At 35.4% G+C, this 12689-nt stretch overlaps 1 protein-coding gene and 1 pseudogene across 2 annotated transcripts in view; one reads left to right on the top strand and one right to left on the bottom strand.

The window, feature by feature from the left end:
* CCSER1 (coiled-coil serine rich protein 1) overlaps positions 1-12689 on the top strand; it is a 698243-nt gene that overhangs the window by 366255 nt on the left and 319299 nt on the right. The gene's annotated exons all lie outside the window — the stretch shown is intronic.
* LOC118987111 (uncharacterized) lies at positions 8691-8756 on the bottom strand (annotated as a pseudogene).

Genomic DNA, 12689 nt, shown 5'->3' with positions numbered 1-12689 from the left:
TTTTTTTTTTAAATTTGATGGGGCAGGAGACTACAGATCAACCCATAACAGGAAACCTGTTTCAGTCAGGGTTCTCTAGAGAAATGGAACCAATAGAATGTGTCCGGGGTGTGTTGTGTGTGTTAAAGATTGATTTTAAGTATTTGGCTTACACAGTATTGGTGGACGACAACTCCAAAATCCATAAGGCAGGCTGGCAGGGTGAAAATTCAAATGGGATTTCTATGTTGCACTATTGAGGCAAAAATACCTTCACCAGAAATCTTCAAGTTTTGGCACTTTAATGATGATGTCCACTTGAATTATCTAAAGTAATATTTGTTTGGTTTATTTTTAGAGAGAAGGGAAGGAAGGGAGAAAAGAGGGAGAGAAACATCAATGTGAGAGAGAAATGTTGATCTGTTGCCTCTTATATAAACCCAAATTGAGGCAGGTACCCTGACTGGGAATTGAACTTGCAACCCTTTGCTTTGTGGGACATCACTCAGCCAACTGAACCCCCCCACCAGTCAGGGCTCTGGTGTAATCTTTACTTAAAGTCAACTGATTGTAAATATTAATCACATCTACAAAACACCTGTTCAGTAACATCCAGACTAGTGTTTGACCAAACAACTGGGAGCCATCGATGAGCCAAACTGACAAAATTGACGATTACTATTAGCGCAAATGAGATCATAAAAATCACGGAATGAAAAGAAAAAAGAGTATGTGTAAATAAAAGCCACTTTGGGTAAAAAGACCCCCTGCTTTCACATTTGGGTATTTTAATAATGTTTTCAAATTATTGCCTAATATTTAAATAAGGTTCTCTAAATGTGAAATTCATGCTGCTATCATCAACCTAGATTGTACTCTTGAGTCTATTTTATCAACACATAGAATAGTGTTTTTCTGATCATTATCACAAGTCAGATTATGTCTCTTCCTTGTATTCTACCTAGAAGTGTTCTTTAGGAAGTATGTGTGGTGTTTTAGCATACCTTATATTATTTGAATTACCAATTAAATGAAAGCTTATATATTAATTAAAACATGATACATATTCTGAATATATATATATATATATATATATATATATTTATTTAATAGCCTAGAATTTTAACAGCCTGCTATATTTTTCTAATTTCTGCCACTTTTTGTTTCACCTCTTCTATATAGGCAAAACATTTCCCTTTGAGGACTTTTTTGATCCAGGGAAACCAAAAAATGTTACTCAGGGAGATACTGGGTGAATAGGGAGGATGGGGACTGGGGGTTATGCTCTTTTTGGTCAAAAACTGCTGAACACTCAGCGTGCTGTGGGCAGCTGTGTTCATAACTCACCCATCATGATATGGGTGACCATGTTGAAAGAGTCTTCAAAAACACTCTCCTGAAGTCTAACACAGCCTTTCACGCCAACGCCAGCTGGCACACTGATCCGGATGAGCTTCTCGAACACTCGCCCAGCAGGGAAGCCTGTGCTACAAGTGGCCCACCCTACAGAAGATAATTCCAGGTTTTGGGGATCCTTCCTCATTTTTCACTGTTGCTTCAACATTTTTACTTAATGCTTACTTTTCACATCCGTTACAGAATATTTGGCCAAGAGAAAGTTACTGTATAGTGCAAAAAATTAGATTCTTAGATAGGAATTTTACCAATCACTTAATTCATTTACACTTTCTGAAGTGTATTTTCTCATCAGTAAAATGATAAGACAATTACCGTCTCAAAGAGGTGCTGTTCAAAAAAGAAAAAAAAGATTCATGGACATGGACAATATGTGATAATTGCAAGGGGGTAGGATGGAGGTGGAAGAGGCTGTAAGGGAGACAAATGGTAATGGAAAAAATATAATATATACATACATGCATGCATACATACATAAAATCACCTCAAAAAAAGAGAGATGCTCTCCACACATCAACTTATCTAATAACAATTTAAAACAACTGTACTTGGACAACAATAAAAATGTGGAAAAATATTAAAAAATCATTTAAAACATGTTAAAACTAAAGTATTTTATGCAAGCCATGTATTTTTACCAAATTTCATGTTTTATTTCTTTTATATATCATAATGTTTAACAGCATTACAGGTAAAAGGAGAAAATTGGAGAGAAGCAAATGAATAAATCATGATACATCTAAAATACATGATGAGATGTTTACATTAAAACACATAGGGAGGATTTACTGCCATAGAAAGATATCTGTGATGTATTGTGAAATTACAAGTACTCTTGAAACATCAGAAGTATAGACGCCAAACTGTTAGTGGTCGTCTCATCCTTGAGAGAGAGGGTAGAGGGTTCTAGGGGGAGTTTCTGTTTCAGTTTGTATGCACTGTGTGAAATTTTTTAATTATAAAATGGATTATTTTTGCATTAAGAATTCAAGTCACCTTTAATAATAAAACCATTCAATAAATTAAAAATAACAACAATCGGGGGATATCAGGTTTATATGGGCACATCTGGACGCTTGCATTGTGCCGCAGGCTTGTGCATGGGGAGGAACGCACAAATGAGATTGTATTGATGAGACCCAGCCAGCCGCTAAAAGCACACCCAAAAGGACGGGAGCCAAAGTGCAATGGAGGATTTCCAAACAAAAGGCCTTGAAAGCATGTGGATTGTTTGGGAGAACTTATATTTCTGTCATTGAATTCAGATTTCACTTTTCTTAGCCCCAAAGCTAAAGGATTTGACCTGTTATTATATCTGGTTCCTAATGAAGATATTTGGTAAGCAGAATATGATGCTGTTTATGCTACTGATTTCTTTAATGCCCAGCAGAGCATGGAGGAGAGCACCTTGACTTAATGAAGATGAGAAGAGACACAGTTCCTAATTAAATATTTTCTTGAATCTGGCAGTAACAGGAATATTTTAAAAACTGATAAACACTTTGGTTTTACATCAAGGACTTTTATATTCCCTTCTTTATTAGGCCAGATGTGTACTGCCAACTTAGGTAATTACTGTTTTCCCAGTAGGAATTTGCTGAAGTGTATTTTTTGCTGAAAAATATGCTAACCAAAAAAATCCAGTTTTTCCCCCTTTTGAGTTCTTCATTTTCACACAAGTGAAATAATGTATAAAGCATTTTTTAAATAACTTTGCAGAGTAGCCTCTATATAAGTACTTTTTGATATAGGACAAAGAAGCCAGTGTCTTTCCAAGAAAAGACTTTTATCTTGACAGTTTTCATCTTAGATAACATAATATTACAAGCATAAAAAGTATGTAGATACAGTATATATTCATAAAAATATTTGGATGTGTTTTTGTAGCCAATGACTTCTGCTTCTGTTAAAATATTCTACTATATTTAATATTTCTATAATGTTTAAACAGATTGAGAAGGGATCCACTTTCCTCATTTGTCTGCAACTGATTATTTAAAGCTTATTATTTTAACCAGCAATTTTTGCTATTTGTGATTTCTTTCCCTTGAGAATGTGCTTAATACCAGATGGCGCTCTTCCCAGTTTCAAGTAAACCTTCAACTTTAGTTTCACCTTTGCAAATGTCAAAATGATTTGAATATAAGGGAAAAAAGACAAATACTTAGAAAAGTACATAAATGTCTGTTACTGCTAAATATTAAATAGCAGTATCTAAAGAAAATAAGTGGTCATTGAATTTACTATTTATATTGTTTGTACTTCAACTGATAATACCAATTACTGGCTTGCCCTGGCTGGTGTGACTCAGTAGATTGAGCGCAGGCCTGCAAACCGAACAAAAGTGGTTCGATTCCCAGTCAGGACACATGCCTGGGTTGCAGGCCAGTTCCCGGTAGGGAGTGCATGAGAGGCAACGACACGTTAATGTTTCTCTCTCTCTTTCTCCTTCTCTTCCCCTCTCTCTAAACATGAATAAATAAAATCTTTAAAAAAGAGTTGGAAAATTAAAAAAAAATTACTTGCTTAAGCAAGGCATTATTTTAAAAGTATATCAATACGGTTGAATAAAAAGGAAATGACTTATTTTCAAGGATATGAATAGCAAATATCTTAGATTTCACAGCAGAAACCATGTCGTACACAGCATTTTACTTAAAACAGCAAATTATTTTACATTATAATAAAAATTTAAACACCCAAATGTATTTAGTAGTACTTTACCAGTTGGTATTAGTGATGTGCACAGTAGTCAGGACTCACGTCTTTTAAATAATGCATATGCAGTTAAATATCAACAGAAGAAGTACAACAAAAAGCAGCATCTAATATGCCAGCATGTTAATTCACTATTTAGGAGGGAAAAATGGTATTTTGCCATATTTTGAACTACTGTGGAAACTTCCACAAATAAGTTAATTAAACTAAGTGATAGAAATAAAACTAATTTTTTAAGAAAATTAGGAACCAGGTGAAAGGGCACACGTTCACACGTTCAACTTTCTTGGCCTACACACAGTCATGAAAGAGGAAAATTTGTATGACTACTATCAATACAAAAATGTGTATTGACTATGTGCCTGAGATGTAAACATGAATAGAACATAAGGAGCTATGTTCTCTTTACATAGAGGAACATATGTAAATAAACCACCATATCACACAATATAACAATGATTAGAATCAAGTTTTATTAGGAATAAATTGGGAATAGAATATTAATTAGAAAATTAATTAGAAAGTTGATTGTGTAAAATTAATTAATTAGAAAAATTATATGTGTAAAAACTGCATTTTTTTAATATGGGAGGGCATAAATATATTTTCTTAGATCCTGAATGGTAATTTTTTTCTTTTTTACCTAGAACCTTTAGGAATATTCCAGAATGATCTACTGGAAGCATCAATTACAATATCAATATTTAATATTTTCAGTGTGTTAGTTAAAGAATTGTCAATTTTACTGAATTTTTATGATGTTATTACCCAGGTTTAAATTATAATAGAAAATTGAAATTTAAATTGAAAAAGTTTTTGAAGAAGCCCCAAACTTAAACCACTTTCCTTTATGTGAATAATCATAGTCATTCACATTTATTAGTGAGTATAAGTAGAAATGTATACCGACATTCAGTAAGAACTTGTTTTTTAGATGTGATGCATAGCTATGAATTTGGAAGTATGCACTGTGTATGCTCTGTTCTTCCCGTACTGTGCGTATGGCATCCCCTTCCCTACGTCATCTAAATTTACAAACTTTAGGGTTTTAAGGAGATATGCCAAAGGCTTATGAGATTATTCTAGAGTTAGCATCTATAACGTTTCAGAGTAAACTAAAATTATTCAGTGACTAAGACCTGCCTTGAATCTGTATATCATGCATTGCCCATAACTGCCTATTAACCATTATCTTACAACCAGGATAATTGAGGTATAGAGCAAAGCTTTTAATAGCAATTGGGGAACTTCAGAGAATAGAGAGTTAAGAAATTTTGAGATTCTAAATGTGCCATATTACCAAATGAATATGGTTTTATACCAATCGTATTGCTAGTAGAACAAATTTGTCTCATTTTCTTTTACTTTTATTAGTTAAGAACATTAGACTAATGGGTATACTTGTTCTCTTCATACTCACTAAACAAAAAATGTGTTCAAGCATTTTGTTTAAAATAATATTTATTTTAACAAATATTATAGTTTAAGGTAGGTTCAGAGGCAACTATTCTGTAGTAAATAGCACTACTGATTTTGAAGACATTTTTCTCAAGATGTTCCTCAATTTCAACAAGACAGTTTCACTTAGTATAAAAATGGTTAGATCAATATTGTCTTTATTTTTAAATATATAATCTTTATTATATCTTTCCATTGCCATTTAGTCCCCTTATACTTCCCTCCCCCCAATAGTCATTATTGTGTTGTCTATGTACATGAGTCCTTTTTCCTTTTTGCTCAATCCTTCCACCCCCTAATCTCCCCCACCACTAGCTGTCACCTGCTCTCCATCTATGAGTCAATCTCTGTTTTGCTTGTTATTTCAGTTTATTCATTAGATTCCACATATGAGTGAAATCACATGGTATTTGTCTTTTTCTGCCTGGCTTATTTCGCTTAGCATAATGTTCTCCAGGTTCAGCCATATTGTTGTAAAGGGTAAAATTGTCTTCTTTTTTATGACCAAGTAGTATTTCATTGTGTTAATGTCCCATAGTTGTTTTATCCACTCTTCTATTGATGGTCTGCCTGTGTATCTTGGCGATTGTAAATAATACTGCAGCGAACCTAATGGTGCCTATGTTTTTTTGAATTAGTGTATTAGGTTCCTTCAGATACATTCCCAGAAGTGGGATCACTGGGTCAGAAGGCAGACCCATTTTTAATATAGCTATCTCCATACTGTTTTTCACAGTGGCTGCACCAGTCTGCATTCCCACCAACAGTGCAAAAGGGCTTCCCTTTCTCCACATCCTCACTGCATTTGTTTGTTGATTTATTGATGATAGCTATTCTCACAGGTGTGAGATGGTATCGTCTTTAAATAAATAATTCATACAAAATCAAGTGCAGCAAAGAAATCCTACTGTTTTCACAGTTTCTTAACTGATGCTTTCATTCAATATTTTCCCAAAACCAAGATAATTGAAAGTGTATAAAATCAGTTCAAATATTTTCTGCTATATACAGTTATATAGAAGAAAAGACATGTAAGACCTTTACACATTGACATTTATTCTGGCTAATCATTTTTCTTAAACACTCTTTGATATTTTTTTAACTTTTAAACTATAAGTATAGTGTCCATGTCGCCATCAGTTAGGGTTTCTGCTGGGGAAAAAGGGGTACACAAACCAGGTTAATCCAGGGGAGTGTGATTAGATATTGCAAAGGTGTAAGTGAAATGTTTCATCTTCAGAAAGTTTATGGCCATATTGGGTCTGTTACATTTAGGTCTGAAAAGACAAGTGGAGGAAGAAGTTGCCTTCATTAGGAAGAAGGAGGTGTTGTACAGAAAGCAAGCTTGAGACAAATTTTGATTTTAGTGTGTGAAATGCATCCAGTTGGGAAAGAGCCAGGGGAACAATCCCTTGCCCTCTGCGTTACTCCCGGTCTCCGCTGTTGCCCTCCTTGGCTAAACCTCTCAGCACCAGTGGGTTTAAAGGAGCTTTTAGATGTGGCCAATACAGGTTAATCTACCAGAGCAGATAACAGGCCCAGGAGTAAGGAGCTGGAGCTGGAGGGGCAAGTGGAAAACAGCTGATACAGTACCTAGGGCCACGTCCATGCTTCCTCAACATTCTGTGCTTCTCATGCCTTCTGAGAACCATTCCCTGCCTTAACTGAGGAGGGAATTTTAGGATACATTACCCAGCATTCCAAGGGGATATGTCTACCTGAGGGGGATGTCTACGGTCACGTGGGATCTTGCAATTCTTTCAAAACCACACTTAAAACAGAGTTTATTGTGGGCCCCCCAAAAAGACTGTTTATAAGGCCTGAATTCTGGGAAGTAGTCTGAAAATTGGCTTTCCTGATGAGCATCAAAGATTTCAGGCTAGATAAAAACTATTTCTATTAGCTAATACATAATGGAGGTTCTAGTCATAATGAAAACTTACACAAAGAAAGATGTCAGCAGAAACAGTCTAACGATTTCTTGAAGGTGACTTTATCCACTTTCTGAGCAGTGGGCATTTTCTGTGTAAATATGGGGAAACATTACAATATAGTGCATGAGAGCATGTTTTTGGTGTCATACAATCCTGTGGTCTGGTCTCGGCTTTTTTATTGACAAGCCCTGTGACAGCTCTCAAGTCCACTTTTCTCGCTAAGCATCAGTGCCCTCATAGATAAACGAAGACCATATTTATTACCTACTGTTTGGGTTTTTGAGATTACATGACATAAAATGCAAATAAACCACATAGCACACTGCCTGGCATATACTAAGCTCTTTATAAACACTAGCTATTACTTGAAAGAAAAAGTGGAGCAATTTGCTTTTACTAGGCAGCAGACTGCCTCGGCAACAGACATTATATCCGAAATCAAAGCAAGAGGATGCATTTCACTTTTTGTAATGATGGCAAAAGCTTTCCAAGAAACTCTCCGAGAAGATGTACACTTAGGTTTTATTGACAAGAATAGGATTATACGTCCATCCTAACTGTAGCCAAGGCTAGAAAATCCGGGTATAGACTCATCATAACTACTGGAGCAATCATGATTCATTCATCACGCTGTATGTGGACCCTTAGTGTACATGAAGACAAAGTAGGGATTCTATTAGCAATAATGAAGAGCAGAGGGAGTGGGAAACCAATACTGCATAGCTAATTGGCATTTTTCTCTATCATTATGTTCTTTCTTGGAAGGATAATCTAGCAAACTCTGAAGAAATTTCTTTCACAAATGCAGCAGTGTTATGTAGTATCACTTGGCATTGATTCTTATATTTTCAAGTATGAACACTTTAAAAATATTTAGTACCATATTTTAATAACTGATCATTGCATTATGTAGTGTGAAAAAGTATGAAAATGTTGGATTTTAGTTTAGAAATATTTAGCTTAAAAATGTTTATTTTGAGACATTTTTATTCCTGTGTTTCTTTTCAAGCATATTTCTAATTTCATTATTACAAAACAGCAATAGAGAGCTCATTTGCTATTAAATAACAAATGAAGGGTGTGTCTAAAGAGATCATAACTTTTATTTTATCTTGTCTCTGAGATAAGCTTGAATTGTAAAAGTCCATCTTCTGGAGACCAGTGATTATTTTGGAAAAAAAAATNGATTTTAGTTTAAACTGATAAGAACAGATACTACACTTGATCTTAGCCAAAAGGCCGAGAAGCGATAGTTTAGAAATATTTAGCTTAAAAATGTTTATTTTGAGACTTTTTTATTCCTGTGTTTCTTTTCAAGCATATTTCTAATTTCATTATTACAAAACAGCAATAGAGAGCTCATTTGCTATTAAATAACAAATGAAGGGTGTGTCTAAAGAGATCATAACTTTTATTTTATCTTGTCTCTGAGATAAGCTTGAATTGTAAAAGTCCATCTTCTGGAGACCAGTGATTATTTTGGAAAAAAAAATTGCCAGTCATTCAGAGTACGGCTACCAGATGGTAGCAGTGTGTTCTTTTCTCTAGCGTGTTTGAATCCCAATCAACAAATGAGACATTCTGAAAAGTTCCCTATGAAAACATTATTACTATGCAAACTTGAATTTACAATGGGCACATTTGGTAGAAACTAAATAAAGTAAACATAACTTATTAAAAGTTTTGTAAATAAATTCCAGGCCATCACCTCACTTGGCCTCACCTGTTTCCTATCTAGCCTACCTGAGCGATATGACCTAAACCCTCTGGCGTCTCTTCTCTTCTTGTGGGGGCATGGCCCTGAGGACCCTAAACTTATCTTCCAGTGGTCCCGTGTCCAAATTCCATGGGAGGTTAGGGCTGCAGCATTCTGATTCTATCCCTAGCAGATATCTACTACATACTTAGGACTCTGCTGGGAGTTTTATTTGCAAGATTTTTATATACAAGCTAGATAACAGCCTCATATAACTCAAATTGCAAAAGAATTTGTTGAATATGGTAAGTGATGGAAATAACTGTGAAACAATATGAAATGGTATCAAGGTGGGAGAACACTTCATAGTGGAGAGGGGGCAGCTGCTGCGTAGCTACAGTGGTGGATGCTGTATGGTCATGGGAGCTAAGCGTTACTCGGGTTTAGGTGTCTGAAGAGAATCTGAATATGTGGATTTTTGTGAAATATTCCTATATATAATGTTGGCAGTTGAATCATGTTTTTAACAAATTAAAACAAAACCATATAGCCCAAGGGCTGCCAGGGCAAGGTCTGCTGTAAGAGATTTTATAGTTGGCTTGCTGCCACCCAGCCCCTAATTGGCAAAGCAGGATTCCAACCTGGAATAGGGTAGGCCTGGCTGGGCCTGCAGCACTGCTTTGCACTAATGCACACTGTCTTCTGAACTCCAGGATATATCAACACTTTTTCCCTGCTTTTTATATTTTTGTTTCTAGGCAGCTGAACATTTCTAGATAAAGTTATGAAATTGAACTGAATGCTGACAGAAGTTAGCTGCCTTCCTTTTATTAATCACTCCTTAAACTTAACAATGTTTTCACAGGTTCTAATGCCCTAGATAGTGAATAAATCACTGCATATGTATTGATATTTGGGTGTTATTTGGAGATAACCATCTACAAAATGGGAAAGAAAACGGTGAAGTTGGGTAAGGGGGTAGAGCTAAAATTCATAAGAAAGGCCTCAATTGACCCCACAGGGAGCTCTGAGACTAGGCTGGCCTATGTTGGGGTTAGGGGTCCAGCCTTTATACTGTACTTTTGTCGACCAGTAATTGAATCTGGCTGCCCCAGGGATCTCTCTGTGGCTGATTCTGTAAAGGACTAACAGCTAACATTTTGTTTGTTTGTTTGTTTGTTTGAATGTGTGTGTATGTTTTGCCAGCACCACTCACTCTTATAGTAAAAGCCTGTAATAACCCACTCTAGCATAACAAGATTTTGGACATATATAATTGGTGATTTGCTGGACCTATGTTCTTAAACTGAGACTGGCTACATCCGGTGTTGTCCATGGAATAAGGGAGGGAGAAGCACAAAGGGGAAGTGATAGGCCGTTTTCTCTCAGGGAAGCAGGAGACTCCTGGATTCAGGAGTCCCCAAATTCAAGTATTTGCTAGTCCCAAAGCTCTAAACACCCTAGATTAGACTGAAGAAATGGATAACACATAAGCAGAGATTTCCTGGATTGTAGTTACTGTATGGGAAGTGCTGTTCAGATGCAGGACTCAGAATTGCCCTAACAATACTCAGTTTGGACCGCACAGTTTGCCACGTGGAGCCAAGTTGCCTAGTCCAGACAGGGATGGACCCTGATGGGCTCCCTCTGCAGTTTATGAACAGTTTTATTTTGATTTACAGGCATTGCTATCCATATCATACAGCCCATTATAAAAACGATGTGCTTGAGCTACATCAGTGTCATCTTCATGGCCCCCTAATCACACCTTGTAGGGATTTTAAACTCTTATTTAAATGTATGATTTATTGGAAATTATTCACCTAATATCATTTCCCTTATTATGTGAAATGCTTTTCTCATGTGCCGTCAAATTATTTAACACGTTTATCTCAAACAACAGTATTAGTAATAGTATTCTTAATTTCTAGCTACTTTATTAAAATATTGATATTGTTTTTATATGGGGGTTCTTTATTACTGTAACATTCAGTGACTGAGAATGTTGTTAATCTGGTTTGTGTCTGGCTGTTTGAAATTATCTCCAGTTGTTTAAAAACTCTGAAGTAAATGAGCTGAGGCTAACCTGAAATCATCTGGCCAGCGATTTTATTTATATGTAACCAGGGATTGGCCAGTTTCTCCTTTTGATCACAGTATGTTAATTCAGTCAGTATTAAACTATCTTCACTGGGTATTTGTTCTCACTTACAATATTATTGTATTGATATAGAAACAGAAAAAGTCTATTTTAGAAAGCCATGGTAATGGACTTTCACAAGATAACATACAATGAATATGTTGTGGCTCACCTTTCGCAGATTTGTCCAGAAATACAAGACACCTCTCATTATCTTCTTATCTCTTCTGTCTCTCACCTCACCTCTGCCAGGTAATTTCTATTTCACACAATTCTTACTGGTCTTCTGAATTTGTTAATTTAAAAGCTACTTACCAAGACTCAGTCTGAGAAGGAAATAGCTCATTTATGGGTCCTTTCATTGATTTATGGATCTGTGGCCCCCTAGACAGTACCTCAAATCTTCATGAGGTCTTAAGTGTTGACTTTAATGTTTGTATCTTTAATTTAGCTGAAATATGTGTAAAATCTCTTGTACTCAAATAACTCCCTCTTGGCTGGTCATAAAAGTTTGGGATTAAAACATATTATCCCAATAGATATCAATCATAGTTTATGCCTAGTAATTTATATTTTGAATCTATATTTTCAGATTAGACAATGTGAAAGAGAAATTTATTTTTCCCCTTTAAGTCTATTTGCAGCAATCTGCTAGTTTTATAAAGAATATCTAGACTTAGATATCTTAAATAGACTTAGATACCTGAGTTTCCCTGCTATTTGCAATAGTGTAGCCATTAAATTAAGTTCATCAAGTAACCCTCACCCACCACAAATAGCAGGAAGGCTATAAGTACAAGTCTGCCTATATAAATAAAGTTTCCTATTTATCCATGTCATTACGGGCCTTTATTTTTGCTTTGTATTTCCAAGATTGGAACATGCCTTTAAATGATAATGATCATCAAACACCAGGAGGGAGCTGACTGTGAAGACACATGGAAAATCACACAATGTTTCACAGGGGGCATACTCTCCACTGGTTTCTTCTGCTGAAGGTCCTATTTGACATTACTAACGACTGACTCATTCCCTATTTGGTTGTCATTCATTGGATTGGCTTAGTATTCACCCCTTCCAAAAAAAGTCGCTCTGAATAGTTCATGTTAATTGAAATTAAAAACCAAAGGGAAACAAATAGTCAAGCATACTTTAGGGTTGAAAATTCCATTAAAAAGTTATTTGTTCCCCCTGCAAAAGAAAAATGCAAAAGAATAATGCAAAATAAAAATATACAAAAATGTATTTTTAATAGAAACAAGCCAATGATAATTTTCATTTGTTACTTATTTTTCAATACAGTTGACATACAATATTATATATGTTTCAGGGGTACAACATAATGATT

The sequence above is a fragment of the Sturnira hondurensis genome, unplaced genomic scaffold (genome assembly GCF_014824575.4).
Source record: "Sturnira hondurensis isolate 20B ecotype Veracruz unplaced genomic scaffold, ASM1482457v3 Scaffold0004998, whole genome shotgun sequence".
In the NCBI taxonomy this organism is placed as follows: domain Eukaryota; kingdom Metazoa; phylum Chordata; class Mammalia; order Chiroptera; family Phyllostomidae; genus Sturnira; species Sturnira hondurensis.
The sequence above is the reverse complement of the archived record's forward strand: the minus strand, read 5'-3'. Positions and strand labels throughout refer to the sequence as shown.